General features: G+C 39.9%; 2 long non-coding RNA genes and 1 pseudogene across 2 annotated transcripts; 1 reads left to right on the top strand and 2 right to left on the bottom strand.

Moving 5' to 3' along the window:
• The first annotated feature begins 2855 nt into the window (after nt 1-2855).
• LOC147798340 (uncharacterized) lies at nt 2856-4099 on the top strand. The gene is made up of 3 exons (XR_015426204.1): nt 2856-2927; nt 3685-3761; nt 4026-4099. It is a non-coding gene; the product is annotated as an uncharacterized LOC147798340 (long non-coding RNA).
• A 6392-nt stretch (nt 4100-10491) lies between these two features.
• Nucleotides 10492-14518, bottom strand: LOC147798338 (uncharacterized). The gene is made up of 2 exons (XR_015426201.1): nt 14428-14518; nt 10492-11233 (listed from the first exon to the last, which is right to left on the bottom strand). It is a non-coding gene; the product is annotated as an uncharacterized LOC147798338 (long non-coding RNA).
• LOC147798339 (uncharacterized) lies at nt 11777-14027 on the bottom strand (annotated as a pseudogene).
• Nucleotides 14519-17619: the final 3101 nt, after the last annotated feature.

The raw sequence follows: 17619 nt of genomic DNA, 5'->3' as shown, positions 1-17619 counted from the left end.
ATGACATGGATGAATTTTCAGCGAAAAAAATGACGAACCGAGTTCATGGTGTTAACAGTTCTTATTCTTTCCAAAATAAAGGTGGGACAAGGACCTGTCATCTACAGTTAAAGTAAGAGAGGACGGCCCATGCAGATAGAGGCACCTTTTAAAATTTCACCCGAGCAAAGCTTGGTTGAAGTAAACACACGCCTGGCTGAATACAGGCCTACAGGCACTGGCCGTGAATAGATTATCTTTTGTTATGGCCTCGAATGAAATGTAGATTTACTTGGAATATGTACAAAGCAAATGATTAGTTGGGAATTGCTTACAAACAACATGCTAAAGTATAATTCATTGAGTGAGGAAAACGTCACAAGTTCCCGAATGCAATCTGAAGTAGCACTGTGCTCTTCCAGACCGCATAAATGGGCCAATGAACAGATGTACTATATGCACACCATGGTTACTCCACACTTACCAGCAATAGCCTGTTCCAATACAGTTTTGATGTACAGCCGTGGGCGTCGTCGGAAGATACCCCTTAAAAGATTCGCCCCAGCATCCGCTTATCAAAATTCTGAAGCTTCATCCAGATTCCCACTCACTCATTTTCGGTGAAAAATTCTGGCTTCTCGTATGGTTTATGAGTTTTGCGCTTCGTCGATTCGGAAACTCTTGCTGCCCTCTGGACAAATCGTCCGTGGATATCCACGTGCAATTTTTACTCAGTTTTCCACCCGCACTTGCCTATTAAACTTTCATGCTTTTCGCCGTTATGATGGTAGAGAGACCATTCCACAATCAACCCAAATGGCACATTACACGCCTGTACAACGCTTTGTTGCTTTTGTCTTCTTGTTCCTGCTGTTGAGATTAGAATTGGCGGGCGGGTTTGATAAAAGGTATAAAAAGTAAAACAGGTTATACCATAAAGCAGCGAGAGTTAATCATCGCATTTGAGAAGGTTTATTCTGCCTGTGCAATTCACCATTTCCGTCGGTTATCATCCTGCTACACAAATAAAAGTGGTCATCCAGCGTGCACCGTAATCGAGATCCAGACAGTAATCCGTTCTTTCGTCACCAGTTGACACAATGAACTTGGCAACCTGCATTTTATGTTTCTTAGTGACAGTTCTGATTGTCATCACAAAGGCCGATAATGCCAATGGTAAGTTTTCACTTAAATTATGAAAGTACTACGCCAAAAATGACTGAATGTCCCATTATCGACGATAAGTTTAATCTGTCTTTTATTTATACTGTCCTTACACAAGAAGGGTTTTTTGACAGTTATTTTAAATTAGGGAATAAGACTCGTTTGATCGTTAAGATTGAAGAGTTTGATCGCTATAACATGTAGCGAACAGTTCCATAGGCATTGTAACGTTTGAAAGTCGAGTTTGAATTTTTCAATTTATTAGCAGCAATTAAAATACGATCAGTGCATGTTACATCACCTTTCTCTTACCATTCGACTGCCTCAGTGAGGCAAATATTGGAGTAACTCGGAGTGTTTTTAACATTTTTTTCTTGGGTCTAGTCTGATTAAAAAAACGCCCTAAGGTGTCGAAATTAACTGACAGGGATACGGAAGGTTGTGGGACTAATTTCTAACTTAAATAATGACATGATTTCTACCCAAAAAACTTATTTTTCGAAAATTTTTGAAAATTGTAGACAAACCGTATTTCGAAACACAGCCTGTCCTGGAAGACGTTTTAAGATATTTCGTGTACATTATTGTGCATGTGTGTTTGATATTTCAGAACATTGTGGAGGATACTGCAATTTCCAACAGGTCCGAAGTAGATGCCAGGAGCAACCAAGAATTCGTGAGGTTTCTTTTAGTTTCAGATCATACTTTGAAAATTGAATTAAAGCAACCAACTTTTCTAAAGTAAACGGGATATGGATGAGACAATTTTTACTAATGATTTTAGAATTATGCTCGCATGCGCATATACGTACATAACTTCAAAAAGCGGGAGTTTCCCATTAAGGATGTATTGACTTCACGCTCCCTTTTTTTTGCTATTCTCGGATCTTTCACCACATCCCTTATTAAAAACCCTCTAATTATCATCCTAAATGTTAATTATTTCGTCTAATTAGGCATTTTGATGCGCAGAAAGAATTTAACAATTGTTTTCAACCCAAATGTTGCTTTCTTTTCTGTGTGTATACATGCAACGGGTAATGATTTGTGCATGATCGAATGACCATCCTGTCATGATTCAACCCGCGATTGTTTGCTAAGCTCGATTTATCCCGCAATTTAGAGCTTTACCCGCTTTTGAAAGCTCCCGCAAGGAATTTTGTTTTAAGCTCCTTTGTTAATGTGCAGCCTTGCTGATACCTTTCAACCTCGTGCGCACAACACAGAAGCAATTCATTTTAAAGTCTTAACCTCCCCCTAAATTAGACCGGAAAGTATTACTGCTAGGACGATTTTAGAGGGTTTTCTGAAAAAGTGAAAAAATTCTAGGGAATCTGAATGGATACGAGAATGAAGTTTTACCCCTGTGCATTTAATTTTCAACTGACCCTCATGCTTTTTACCACCATGACCATTCTATGTGCATGCATTCATAAATAAAAGTCAATAAGACTCTCAGACGTTGAAAGTGGTTAACTTTGGCTCTACAAAAAGATGCCGCGACACGGTTGCGACCACACACTGTGTTGTTTTAAAGTCCATTTTTGCATTCTCTGAGGAATGATTAGTGGTTGAGGCCAAATCACATTTCATTGCACAATCTGAAAAATTCTAATAGCGGGCGTGGAGCAGTAGTGACTGGTTCAAATTGGTATTATGTCTTTAAAAATATCCTCGAAACGCTTAAACTGATTACTATTCTTGTTATGCAGAAGACTATCCCAGGCCCTGTCGGAATGAGGTGATCGGGCAACAAGTAGCTGAGTGCCGGAACAAGCACCTTTGTAAGTTAGACCTATGGCCCTTGTCACCCATCGCACTCATCACAGCAATAATTAAAACTTTCTCGATCTCTCCGTCAACCACATTTCTTACATATCACTCTCCTAATTCTTAACCTATAATTTTTTTTATGGTTGTTACAATCGCTGACATCACAGACTAGTCAAGACACAGACAATTGTGCTAGAGATGGTGTGTTTACATAATTCCAATACATAAAAAGCTTCTGAACCGCCAACAATTTTCATAAGAACTGCCGCTTTAAGTGCTTATCAAAGCCAAATTGATATTGCCGTTCGATGTTACCCGAACCGAAGGGAAACATCGTTTCACGTCTGTCAGGGCAACGCACGTAACTGTTGGCCTCTCCGTTTTGAGCAGAGGTATACTCTGGTTGCCTGAAAAGAGCAGTGTTAGTGGGAAGGATTGTTGGTCGCGATATAACCACAACGCATGCATTTCCTTGTCGTTCGTGCGGTAGCGCATTGCAGTTCCAGCCTTCGTTGCTGGGACAATTGTAAAAATAAGTAAAAACATCAAGTTAAAAGATAATACTATAGTATTAAAAATACAAACATTATTAAAAAGTGATAAAGCTTTGTCCATATATGCTTAAGTGTCATCAGGGATTGTTCAGAGATAGTTTGTTCATCAAAGTTGATGTCAAAACTCGACTTTTGCACTTGAGTGACCTAACTGTTAATTGCTTTATTTCCAATAAGAGGAATCCTCCTGCGCAATTTCTTTTCATTATTTTAGGTAAAAGAAAGCGGACGGGCCAAGCCCTGCAAGGAACTTCTCCTCTGAGGACTTTAATCGCACGAAGCAACAAAGAGGTCTTTAAAATTGATACTTCACAATTATTTCTCTAAATCTTTGCCTCGTTTGTGTTAAAAGATGAGCTAACATATTCTCCAATCCAGGCGTTCACCAAACAATGGATCAACACGTAGTTGACATGTCAGTGTAACGACATGTCCGCATTTCCTAATATTTATACATTTATCAAACTTGCGAGACATTTCGGACACTAAGGAGTATTAAATAACAGCTCTCGCTCTGAATAGAAACTGAAGTGGACTCTTCTTGTCCAATCACAGCCACAGTATGGCGTGTTTGATCAGCCGAGTGATCTTTCGTCGTATTACATCGGGGATGTTTATCAGCATCGGGTACCAGCTTGGCAAGAACGCATCCTCAAGGTAAAATTATCAAAAGCGAGCACCTGCATGTATTTTGATGCATTGTCTTATTTTTCTGTAAATGAAAAGAATCGTAAGGAATGCCTACAAACCCCACATCTCATGTGTATTTACGGGTGTAGACCCAGAGGGAGGGGTCGGGGTCATTTCCCCCCTGCTCTTCGCCATTTTTGCCAGTGTCTAAAGGTTGGAAGACCTCCCTAAAAGCACAACCCACTGGTGGTCTTATTTTGCGTGTGCGGTTGATGATATAGCAAAGAGATAAAACGGCGGCGGCTGAATGTAGTGTCCTCCACCTGGTACAAAATTATTCCCACCCTCAGCAAAAATCCTGGATCCGCCCCCAATTCAGTATACATGATTGTTATTCTGTAAGTGTAGGTGGCCTTACGGTACACAAATATTTTGTCTTGTGTCTGGTAAGTTTCTCCTTATTTCAAAGTCAGGTAGATACAGAAATGGTCTGTGATAAAATGCCCTTGAGAATCCCACAACAAAATTCCTTGAGAAACATAAGGCGACAGAATGACATCCATTTCAATTTGTTAATACAAAAAAGCCTAGGACACGTTTTGACTCAAACTTGCCATGGCAATATGTTCACTATGGATGCTACTATGCACTTTCTCCCTACCTCGTCATTGCTACACGGCTATTTTGGTCAGATTCTTTTGCAAATATGTAGCGGGGGCGGACACCCCTAGGTATCCTCCATTATGTACACGACGTGTGGTTCATAGCCTTTTAGTGCCCCCCATTGAAGAAATGCGAGCATCCACTGGATGCTTCCCGCAGATGTCATTCCACTTAGGCCAATCATACCCAATGAGGTATCCACATCCACGAGAGGCACAACGGTGACAAACTACCGCCATCCTCGGAATTTCGGGGTGGTTCTTCCACTGATAGCCAGAAACTATATAAAAGAAAAATCATATTCCGCGCGGTCATTTGCATACAGTTCTCTTTTCAAAAGAATTGGTCTTAAATCTATCTAAAAAAAATAAAACGATTCGCAATTCATTTAGTCGGGGAGGCACAAAGTAATTTTGTTTATTAAATTTGCTCTTTCCTTTTCGTATATTAAACTACCCTGGAAATTTACTGATGTGGAACTGCCCCAATTGATACGAACTCTGGGACATATGAATTAAATATCTCTGTTATATCTAATGAAGCCACTTCCTTGTCATAATGAGCACTGATGGGAGTAATAGGTCCATGGATTGTGTCCCGTTGTTCAATTTTTGCCATATATTGCTTAGTGTAATATTGCCATTTTCAGGGTATTTCAGTGCCTTTAAATTTTTTTATATTGCTTCAAATTTGAATATTATGCGCGAAAATGTAATGTTATCCAAGACAGGAACGCCAGTATTGCAGGAATTAATTTTTGGGCTGTCGTTTTTTGCTTTATTTTCTCTGGTGATTTTTTGCTGTTTCAATTTATTACGTCAATCAGTGCAATGTTGAAGTTCGGTGCCTTGAATTACATCACATTTTGCTCATGAACTTGCAAATTCGTATTAGCGTTCAAACTAAATATATCCTTAAAAACCACAGAACAGACATTTGAAGCAAACGGGCAATACGGCAGTTTCACAATAGTGAAACGGCCGATCACAATGCACGAAATTTGTCGACCCATTGCGCGTTTGGAAAGGGTCGACAAATTTTGCGCGTTCTGATTGGCCAATGCGCTGCAAACTCTTGGTGGCGCACTATTGTGAATCGCTCGTATTTCAAGGGTTACAGTAAAATATTTCTATTGCATGGACCCTTTTAGCTTAAACCTTTTTGACAAAATTATCCGTCTTTAAAGGATCACATTTGATCCCTTACAAATGCACCATCAACGCGTACTGTATATTCACCACAATATTTTTCCTGCTCCCTTATGATTTGTTTCGATTTAACAGCTACTGACCATCGCGAAGGCTGACATGGAAATATAACCAACTGATCAACAGCGTTGACATCGGTCACGTTACCCCAGGTCACGTCAGTCAAACATGTAAATGCACGGCTTTACTTATTTCTAAGAAATGATTGTAATATTTGCATTTGACCAGTTTTTGCTAAGAAACAGAAGCAAAGTGTTTGCTAAACACTATGAGAACGAGATTATATATATTGGATAAAAAATAATAATGTGAATTCCGAGCTTTCTTACAGACTAACTACACAAAGGCCCATGGTATGCTATGCTATGCTTTCAATGATATTTAAAGCTCTTAAGCTCTTTAGTTGTTAATATTTCCACAACAAAAGTCCATTCTTCAGGCTTACTACAAATGAGTTGATGATTTTCAGACATTGATAGAATTTATCAATAGGCCTCATGTAAGTACTAATCAAATAAGCTCTTTTATCAGAGTGACTACTTTACATTATTAATTCTGTGGTGTCAACGTGGTGGCAAAAATCTTTCCTTATTATCAGACAGCAGTGTTTCCGGTCATGTAAGGCTTGATTTATTCAAACAAATCTCTCAGGTAAATGGTCATTTATCCCACACAGGTACTGATATTTAAATGGAAACGTACATTGTGTGACAACCACACGAGAGTGACGAGGCTATTCGTCGGTCCTTCATTTTACATTGTAAAATTAATCTCTTGTACAGTAAGTGGATTGTATTTTCTTATTTCAACTATAATAAATAAAAATTCTTTGTGCAAGCTGTAAATTTGATATTGATTTCCAATTTTTCATTTCAAGTTTCTTTTATCTTTTGTTTTCGCCAAAGTTACCTTATTCAATATCCATACCTCTCGCAGAGAGTTGCATGATCTCTAAGAATAAGTTTAGACATTTCAAACTTTCATGGTTCTCGTTTCCGGCAACTTCAGCGAAGTCTCATGTTCCAGCTTTCTGAATTTTGGTCAGCTTAATAGTACGTTTGGAGTCAGTTCTATCGTTCTACTGTACTCAAACACGCCCCTCCTTCCACTATCGTCCATTGACCAAGGCTAAAGATAAAGAAAATTTTCTGCAGAGGCAAAAGACTCTTGGGTTTCTCGTCAAGTGGTGCGGCGACGGGCCGTGTTTTTTACCCTCACTTTTTTTTCTGGAGTTGATGCACGTATAACGCGAGACACCATTACGACTGCATGCGCACGTAACGCCGGCCGCTACCAACACTAAAATAGACTGGCCCCTGCACCTTTTACTGTTTAAAAGCATTTCCAGCTTGTACATGTACTCAGGACACAAGACCACCTCGTTTGTCTGTTTCCCAGATGTAAATATATAATATAAAAATTACGTCATTTGAAAAAAAGTGCCGAACTAAAATCGGGAACAAGAGGGACTCCTTTTATACTGTTTATTTATTCCAAAATCTTTTTACGGGATACACAACCAGCTTAAAGGCTGTTTTACATCATGGTCCCGTGCAGTAACGAAAAAAAAAAAACAGAACAATTAAGAGGGTAAAAATAGTTACAATTCAGATTAAACAACAAAACACCTAATTGAATTCCCTTAGGAAGGAATCTGGACTCTGAAACCCCAGAAATGATACAGTCTCCTCACTGGAGCAGCTGGTGCAATATAGAAAAAAAATGAAAATGCATCTCAGGGTTTTAACGCTCTGAGCAGGGTTCAAATTCCATGTTAGGCCTAGGTACTACTAAATTAAGAGGATCAGCGTTTGTTAGTGTTACCTATCATAGTGCCTGTCAAATTACATCTCAATATTATTACAAAGTCTGTCAGGAGCTAAACCATGAACACATTTATACCTATTACAAGCTAAATAAAAGTCCCTTAAAAGCTTCATAAAAATCATCAACAACACGATGCAAACATGTCTGAGTGAAGTGATTCTTCAGGAACGCAAATTGGTCAACTGCAAACATATCATGGGTGTTCAGGTCATAAAGAGGTTGAACCTGAAATTCTTTTTCAATAATTTTACCAATAATTTTACGGTCTGTAATTGCCTTTGTCCTTTTTACAAACCTTTCCCTTGTAAATAGGGGCGGTATGGGCGAATTACTCATATTATGTACATATTACTCAACCGTATCCGATCAAAAACACGTTACGCAGCAGCAGGATTCTAGTCGATTAAGCAAGCACGGACATCGTTTTATAACATATAACAAATAACAAAAACCGGAGACTTTTGGCCTAATGCTCTGAGCCGTAAAATGAACTCGATCCAGAGATGTCATAGCCTTGGTCAAGGCGTTCGTCATTCGTCGCAGCGCAGTGTAGTAAGTACCTAGTACCGTCGTACGTATATGTACTTTACATACCAGCATGCATTGCAAAATCAACGCCAAGAGCGACCTCACGCGGCCTAAGAAATATGCAAATCAGCCGAACCAGGACGAACGCCTGTGTTCCTAGCTCAATGGTGCAACCGTCCGCGGAAGATGTATTGGGCGGTGTCTTCTGCTAATAACAAGAGCCGATGTTTTATATATGCTTTTGAATTGGTTCATTACTACAAGAACTGCATCAAGCCGGTCATAATGTGAAGGGTTAACTGAACACACACGTGGCTATGTCATGTACATATACATGACAAGTCAACAATATTTATTTTGCCAGATGATCACAGTAATCGGAGATCGAGTTCGTCTTTGCTTTGCATGTTTTGCTTTTCTGATTGTGACTGATATTTTCTTCCACCGATTTAAATTAGTGAACAAACGCTATCTAGATTCATCAGTTACAATACAGACTTGATCGGCGACCTCCAGTTTTGCATTTCCCGTAGCCTGTTTGCAAATTCACGAAAACGTCGTGACCTCACAGAAAGTATTCTAAGGCTTGCAGCTGCTCGGCACGAAAATCAACATTAATTTATCTGCAGCGGAATTCAAGCAACAAGACAACTCGTCGTACTGTAGTCGTCTCGGAAAGTCCGCCATTTTACATGGTTATAATTCACGTTGATGCATCATGCATCTGTATACTTAGCTGTGCACTCATCGCACTCCTGCATCTATCCATGTTCGCATACAAGGTAGAAATCTAGCGCAAAATTAAAGCAAAACATAATTTCTGCGGACGGTTGCACCAAAGAGCAAGAACCCACGAAGGCTTTTAGTCCTGGTTCAACTGATTTGAATTCGTTAAGCCACGTGATGTCACTCTTAATTCGCCTTGATTTTGAAACATAATGCAGGTATGTCCGTACGCAGGTACGCACTACGTCAGCGAGCGGCTGGTGCGCTCTGCGCTGCAACAAATGACGAACGACTTGACCAAGGCTAAAGTGTTGTCAATTTAAAAGAATGTACCTTTAACTTTGAATTCTGAAAAAGAGGATGAAGTGTACTTTACATCCTAACAGATAATCAAAACTTTTTTTAATAGGATGACGTTACAAGAGTGGTGTGCCCGAATTGAGGTGAAACTCAAACATAAAAGAAAGTAGAGTGGCGCAATTTATCCCTAATATGGGTGAGACTTTGTTGCTTAATATGATGAAATAAATAAGATGAGATCGGAAACAGAAAGCAGACCAAGGTATCCAGGCACGCCGGGAAAAACAGGCCGAACGAAAAGGAACCCAGAAACCACGCCCAGTTTGAGATAATGACTTTTGTTTTTTTTCTTAGTGGTTGATTTAACTTGCACGAAATGTGGACCCTAAAGGAAATACATCCGTTGGAAAGAGTGGTAAAGGTTGTAGCTTTTATGAAAAACAAACATAAAAGGAAAGCTGAGCAGCTGTAGTTTGGGCTTTGAGATTGTGTTGGGAATATTATTGGTCCGCGGCTTCAGCGTAGCATTTTTTTAGTACAACCATTTGTCTCAATTATCTTTATAGCAATTTTCGGCTATAAAGATTATTTTAGTCGGTGTTTTTCTGCTATAAGCAATTTTCATATTCGTGAGCAAATCTTTCATGTGGAATGAAGCCTCAATGTTACTCTAAATGTTTCAACCTTTGCTGCCTGTAGTAATTAGCGAGAAAACTACTTTTCATACAAGAAAAACAACATACAGTTGCACAAAATTCGTTTGTAAGAAAACGTTTATCTGTAGGACAATTTAAAGCCGTGCCGGGAAGTGAGGATGGATGCAATTGAAACAATCCCTCATTGTCATGTCGTGGAAATTCTTATTGGATAAATATCAGCAGACCATGCAATATAGGCTACCCATATCAACCGACCAGGTTTAGACGCAAGACGTCCACTAGGCCATGAATTGTTTTCATCGCTCTAAAATAATAGAGGAATTTGGGGGTCAGAGTTTTACTCGTAGCAAAATGAAGAACAGTCAAGGTAATGAATATCATTATAACTCCACCTTGAAGGAATGTTCAACGTGGACAAAGAATGAGTATTTCCACCTAGTTTTACCCGAATTCATGAGAAAAAATGATGTCATTTGAGCATTTCAATTTCACAAGACTAGTGTTTTATTGCAAACTGACTACTGTCGAACCCCTGAACATTGTCATCAGGCCTTGTGATATATTATTTCAGAATGTCTTCATCAATTTCAGGGTATCGTCCTTCTGTTATAAATTACCTCTTGATAATGATTACCTACTTTGAAGATGGTTTCAACGCTAGATAAATATCTCAGGATCGATGTCGATATCTTAATTCCTGAAAGTATGTCCTCATCTTGAGATAAAAAAATAGGATCTCAAAGAGTCGAATGGTCCTCATAAAACATGTTTCCCAACAACTGGGAAGAAAAATGTGGCAAGAATATGTGGCAACAACCCCCCCCCCGTGAAAAAATGAGTTACGTTAACGTACTGTGGCGGTATGCACCGACGGAAACCCAAAGTGGTCCTTGGCTGACGTCAACGAGCAATCTAGCTAGAAAGCCAAAAGAGCAGGCTTGTTTTGGGGCAGGCTACCACCAAGCGAAGGGTGTTGCACCACTATAGTTTCAGATGACCTACAGTTGCAATGCGGCACCTGGGATACTCACACTAGTAGTGCAACCCGTCTGTATAGGTAAAACCACGACCCCTTTCCCTCTGTTTTCTGGCCTCTCGATCAATCAGATTACATGTAATGCGTCTGATTTCAAATTTATTAAATTTGGACCGGTTTTTCTACTTTGGATGATATGACAAGCGACATCTCAAAAGGCTTTGCACGGTATCGTACACAGTAGACCTAAAAATAAAACATACAATTCTCCTTTATGAATAAAACACTTGGCTTTGTTTGTGTGAATTGCACTGTACACACATAGTACGTGTATGTACAATACGTTTATAAAGGTTTGTAGGTGATGTCTGAAACAGTGGCAGACACTCGAACATGTCGCAACGCGTAAAAGCCCTGCCTGTACATCATCGCAAAATCGGCTTCATCACAAACACAATGAGAACGTATTTAACTGCACATTTTGTCTATTTTTAGCAGCATGTACTTATCCAAGGTACAGTGTAAGAAAAGTAATGTATGCATACATATTATAATTTATATTACATACATTATATTTACGTCCCTCCAACATATAAATACCCCTACTATAAATGGTACGGGCCACCTCCTCATTTTTTTGCAAATGAGGTGTTACGTAGGAAAGCCCAGTCTTCTGATCGGTTGAGAGGCCAGAAAAACGGGGAAAAGGACGGGTTGCACTACTCACACTCAGGCAGGGTAGGGGTTGTTGCCATGGGTGACACAACTCAGAAACAGACACGGGCACCCTTCTCTGATTTATCATCCTTTATTCCCAACTCATCTCAATCAAAGTAATCTCTTACTGGCAAGAATATCATATAAAACAAGTGGTCTGGAATATGTGTTTGCCGAGCTTTCTGTAGCATTGTTATTATGATCCAATAATACCCCTTGGCCTAGGCCCACCTACTCCACTTTGGGATGGGGAAGCTGGAGTGACTTTCATCACCCCCTCCCCCTTGGGTCTTCATGGTTTCTGCTATCCTCTCCTCCCCTCCTTTTCTAAATCATCAAAACCATCCTCTTAATAAACAAGGAATTCGTTTTATCATCGTAATGAATAATTCAGTTTTGGTAAAATGGAAACAATCCTCTTGAACGTGAAAGAAGTTCATTAACTGAAAGATGTTTTTCAATTTTACAACTTTGCCACTGTTAAGACTTTTCTGAATTTTGGGTTTTCAAGTAAACCAAGCACATACTGGGAAAGAACTTAAAATTCCTCTTCTGTTGGGGACTGAAAGCATGGCAAACCATGGCATAGGCAAAAAATGTGTCTTTCAGTCGTAGTCGTGCAAGATTACAATACTTGAGGTGAACCCAATATGAACAGCTTTCGAACATGCACTGAGCCCATGAGGTGAAGTAGAGTGAATCCTTAAGTTCAATAGGGCAGTACCGGTGACACACACAGCATTCCTCGTCCTCGTGAGTTTCCTCATCAGAAGGTACATCACGAACAGATGTGATTGTTTGGCTTGGTCCAGGTTCACAGTGTTGTGATGCAGCCATGGAAGCAGATTCTGTTTACTTTGCCCTTTTGGTGGGGTTATACTCTGGTTGGTGTCTTCTTCTGTGACGTTTCCACAAACTGCTCAATCTTCTTCCTTACTGCTTCTTCAGTTATATGGCCTTTCCCAGTGTCACTGAAGAGGCATATCTCCTCTTTCTTGGTACTTTCCCTTGCTGGCCTATGATCTCTTCTCTTTTTTTTAAGAGATCACAGGAGTCTGAGTGAAGGAAGCTGCCACTGCCGTCACCTTGTGGACCAACAGGTTGGGGTTCAGACAAATCTGTCGGCTCACTTGCTGTCTTATTTAGCGCCTTGGCCGGTTCGTATATAGTTTTAGACATCGTTTATTTCATAGTTGCCAGGATATATGCCAGTTTTCTTGAACGAGTTTCGTAAGTTGTCAGGGGATAGGGCCTTGGAGTTTGCTCGGCAAGCTAGTTCACCAATGGAATATCTGTCAATGCTTGTTGTAGATGGGCACGCATGTGTTGGTGCCAAATTGAATTGTAGATTTTCTCAAATGGCCCGAAGCATATAACATCCACTTGCTGCAGGACGTGGCTCGTGTATGCTGGTAAGACAAACGACAAGATATTGTGTTCTCTTGCCCAGTCAATCAATGGCAGGGAGAATGCCCATCATAAAGGACAAGAAGAGGCTGATCGTCTCTGCTGTCTGTGACATACTTTAAGGAATGTGATGAGAGGTAGTCCATGAAAATATCAGAGTTGGATCATGCAGCCACTGTTACAGTTCCACTGGCACCCGGAGGGCAGCCTAAAGGAGCTCTTGTTTCATCCTCCGTCCTGGAAATACGAAATATGGTGGAAGCTGCTGTCCAGTGGCATTCCTGCAACCAATGACTGTTACAGTAGAACCCTTGCCTGTAGTGACAGCAACTGTGCTCTTGGACGCACTGACGATATGAGGTGGAGAATGATTTTGCCTTAGTCCCTTTTTATCAACATTGTAGATTCTCTCAGTGGCATCTTTTAGCTTGTACATGGTCATTATTCTGTCAAGCTCAGTGAAATATGCCTTGACAACTTCCTCAGATGTAGCTTTTGCCCGTTATATGTCCAAACTTAGTGGTTTTTTCACATGAAGCTCCGGCCATCTTCCCATAAAATGTCTGAACCATCTGACGGTTAATGGATGTCCTGCTTGGCGTTTGTGGAGACTGACTGCATACAAGGTAGCTATGTCTATAACTTCAGCCCTCCTGTACCCATAACCCATTACGGCCATCTTCTTGAGATGTTCCATAAATTTTGCCTCTTCCTCAAGGGTAAACAAGGGAGCTGGTCCCGACTTGGTAGTTTCTGGTTCAACTCGGCCTTTGACTCTATCCTTCAATGTTGTCAAGGGAACGCCACATCTTTTTGCAGCAGCCTCAACGGACCTATTTTCATCAATAACCAAATGGAATGCTTTGGTTACGGCTAACTGACATGTAGTTCCTGCAGGTGACTGACCAGGGTTGTTTCACCGAACTCATGCCCATGTTATGTGAAAAAAGAAATAATAATACATAATAAATTTACCAAGGAAAAAAAATCATAAATAGGGGCTGAGATGCATTTTAGACGAATATACATTCATGAAATTCACACGAAATCATTATATTAATTTTTGTATTTAACTAAATGAAACCTATCTGACAATCTTACTTTATGTCTTTTAAATAATGATAAAAAAATATAAGCGATACGCTTATTAGAAGCCTCCGTAATGGTGACTCGGTGACTTTTTTAAAATTCTGCATTAGACCTATCGAGAGTTTTGTTATTGCGCACCGTACAGAAACTTTTTAGTCACCATTTTGTATCTAGTAAAATAGGCCCCAATAGAACAACTATTTGAATCGTGCAAGTAATTAACCTACCAGAAGAGCTTTAACTTTCCACATGTTCGGTGACGGACACGGAGCAGCAAACAACCAGGAGATTCCAAGTTTGAGTTCGTGACTACAGAGTTGTTTACATGGCGCGCTGTGACGTAGAAGGTCAAGTGTCGAAAACGTGTACCGTCGAAAACGCGTATAAAAGCGCGTATACGCGCTACAGGGTGCATTCCACTAAATGGTTTTATTTCTACGCGCAAGCTCAATATTTTGTGATGCCACGGGATTTTTACATTAAGACAGACCATACTTGGGAGGGAACATAGAAATATTTCTGTAAATCTTGAATTTGGAGCTGATAGTTTCCAGTTCGGGGTATTTCTTTCACAAAATACCCCAAATTTTGGGGCTATTTTGGATAGAGGCGGGCGGCTAAGTTCAGAAATGAGCGCTTAGTTTCACTGCTTTTTGGGGGTATCTTCCTTGAAAGGTAAATACAAAAACTTTTTCGTGGTTAAGCCCATGAAAGTGAAACGAAAAGTGATCTTCTGGCCATAATCTTGAATTTACAGTGAAAAAACAGAGGCCAACCTCTTCAAGGGAGTCAACAGGCGGCGGTATTTCGGTCCGATTTTGCACTGTTTTCTATGGGCGCGTGTTTGGTGTAGTGCAACCTACATCTGATAACCTCACTCACCAAATTTTGATCCCAGAGATTTGTCGTAAATTCCATGCGCTGATCGGATTTTCCTCCACTCCGAGCCGCACATCAAGAATTGTACAGACCTATAGACGGAGTGAGAAGTGTTTTGTTTCTGTGTGTGTGGGTATGACATGGATGAATTTTCAGCGAAAAAAATGACGAACCGAGTTCATGGTGTTAACAGTTCTTATTCTTTCCAAAATATAAGTGGGACAAGGACCTGTCATCTACAATTAAAGTAAGAGAGGACGGCCCATGCAGATAGAGGCACCTTTTAAAATTTCACCCGAGCAAAGCTTGGTTGAAGTAAACACACGCCTAGCTGAATACAGGCCTACAGGCACTGGCCGTGAATAGATTATCTTTTGTTATGCCCTCGAATGAAATGTAGATTTACTTGGAATATGTACAAAGCAAATGATTAGTTGGGAATTGCTCACAAACAACATGCTAAAGTATAATTCATTGAGTGAGGAAAACGTCACAAGTTCCCGAATGCAATCTGAAGTAGCACTGTGCTCTTCCAGACCGCATAAATGGGCCAATGAACAGATGTACTATATGCACACCATGGTTACTCCACACTTACTAGCAATAGCCTGTTCCAATACAGTTTTGATGTACAGCCGTGGGCGTCGTCGGAAGCATCCGCTTATCAAAATTCTGAAGCTTCATCCAGATTCCCACTCACTCATTTTCGGTGAAAAATTCTGGCTTCTCGTATGGTTTATGAGTTTTGCGCTTCGTCGATTCGGAAACTCTTGCTGCCCTCTGGACAAATCGTCCGTAGATATCCACATGCAATTTTTACTCAGTTTTCCACCCGCACTTGCCTATTAAACTTTCATGCTTTTCGCCGTTATGATGGTAGAGAGACCATTCCACAATCAACCCAAATGGCACATTACACGCCTGTACAACGCTTTGTTGCTTTTGTCTTCTTGTTCCTGCTGTTGAGATTAGAATTGGCGGGCGGCCCTTTTAAAAGGTATAAAAAGCAAAACGGGTTATACCATAAAGCAGCGAGAGTTAATCATCGCATTTGAGAAGGTTTATTCTGCCTGTGCAATTCACCATTTCCGTCGGTTATCATCCTGCTACACAAATAAAAGTGGTCATCCAGCGTGCACCGTAATCGAGATCCAGACAGTAATCCGTTCTTTCGTCACCAGTTGACACAATGAACTTGGCAACCTGCATTTTATGTTTCTTAGTGACAGTTCTGATTGTCATCACAAAGGCCGATAATGCCAATGGTAAGTTTTCACTTAAATTATGAAAGTACTACGCCAAAAATGACTGAATGTCCCATTATCGACGATAAGTTTAATCTGTCTTTTATTTATACTGTCCTTACACAAGAAGGGTTTTTTGACAGTTATTTTAAATTAGGGAATAAGACTCGTTTGATCGTTAAGATTGAAGAGTTTGATCGCTATAACATGTAGCGAACAGTTCCATAGGCATTGTAACGTTTGAAAGTCGAGTTTGAATTTTTCAATTTATTAGCAGCAATTAAAATACGATCAGTGCATGTTACATCACCTTTCTCTTACCATTCGACTGCCTCAGTGAGGCAAATATTGGAGTAACTCGGAGTGTTTTTAACATTTTTTTCTTGGGTCTAGTCTGATTAAAAAAACGCCCTAAGGTGTCGAAATTAACTGACAGGGATACGGAAGGTTGTGGGACTAATTTCTAACTTAAATAATGACATGATTTCTACCCAAAAAACTTATTTTTCGAAAATTTTTGAAAATTGTAGACAAACCGTATTTCGAAACACAGCCTGTCTGGAAGACGTTTTAAGATATTTCGTGTACATTATTGTGCATGTGTGTTTGATATTTCAGAACATTGTGGAGGATACTGCAATTTCCAACAGGTCCGAAGTAGATGCCAGGAGCAACCAAGAATTCGTGAGGTTTCTTTTAGTTTCAGATCATACTTTGAAAATTGAATTAAAGCAACCAACTTTTCTAAAGTAAACGGGATATGGATGAGACAATTTTTACTAATGATTTTAGAATTATGCTCGCATGCGCATATACGTACATAACTTCAAAAAGCGGGGAGTTTCCCATTAAGGATGTATTGACTTCACGCTCCCTTTTTTTTGCTATTCTCGGATCTTTCACCACATCCCTTATTAAAAACCCTCTAATTATCATCCTAAATGTTAATTATTTCGTCTAATTAGGCATTTTGATGCGCAGAAAGAATTTAACAATTGTTTTCAACCCAAATGTTGCTTTCTTTTCTGTGTGTATACATGCAACGGGTAATGATTTGTGCATGATCGAATGACCATCCTGTCATGATTCAACCCGCGATTGTTTGCTAAGCTCGATTTATCCCGCAATTTAGAGCTTTACCCGCTTTTGAAAGCTCCCGCAAGGAATTTTGTTTTAAGCTCCTTTGTTAATGTGCAGCCTTGCTGATACCTTTCAACCTCGTGCGCACAACACAGAAGCAATTCATTTTAAAGTCTTAACCTCCCCCTAAATTAGACCGGAAAGTATTACTGCTAG

Source organism: Acanthaster planci, linkage group LG08 (assembly GCF_054643075.1).
Source record: "Acanthaster planci isolate LZ-2023a linkage group LG08, COTS_SCS, whole genome shotgun sequence".
NCBI lineage: Eukaryota > Metazoa > Echinodermata > Asteroidea > Valvatida > Acanthasteridae > Acanthaster > Acanthaster planci.
This window is presented reverse-complemented; position numbering and strand designations above follow the sequence as displayed.